Source organism: Sinocyclocheilus anshuiensis, unplaced genomic scaffold, assembly GCF_001515605.1.
Source record: "Sinocyclocheilus anshuiensis isolate Anshui unplaced genomic scaffold, SAMN03320099.WGS_v1.1 scaffold2739, whole genome shotgun sequence".
Classification (NCBI taxonomy): domain Eukaryota; kingdom Metazoa; phylum Chordata; class Actinopteri; order Cypriniformes; family Cyprinidae; genus Sinocyclocheilus; species Sinocyclocheilus anshuiensis.
Window position 1 is genome coordinate 224,291 of NW_015542334.1, and position 365 is coordinate 224,655.

Consider the following 365-nt stretch of genomic DNA (forward strand, 5'->3'; position numbering starts at 1 on the left):
TATATATATATATAACATTTACATTATTTTTGTTTTTATTTAGATTACTTATAATGAATTATTCATTAAGTAATATCTTGCAAAAGAAAATAATCTAATATAAAAATAATTATACAAAACTGAAAGTTAAATGTTGCATTTTGATAATGAGAATTTGGGAAAGTTTTGCATAATTGTCATGAAAATAGTGAAACTGCAATGTAAAACACCTTAATGGTTTCAAAAAAATACAATATAATTATTATAAAATATAAATATGCAATAGATTTTAAGACTTTTGCAAAATATATATGTATAATTTTATACATTTATAAAACATATACATATATATATATATATATATATATACAGTGGGTACGGAAAGT

At 17.8% G+C, this 365-nt stretch overlaps 1 protein-coding gene across 1 annotated transcript in view; it reads right to left on the bottom strand.

Annotated features, from left to right (window-relative positions):
• Positions 1 to 365, bottom strand: part of LOC107691076 (plexin-A1) — a 131,852-nt gene that overhangs the window by 58,546 nt on the left and 72,941 nt on the right. The gene's annotated exons all lie outside the window — the stretch shown is intronic.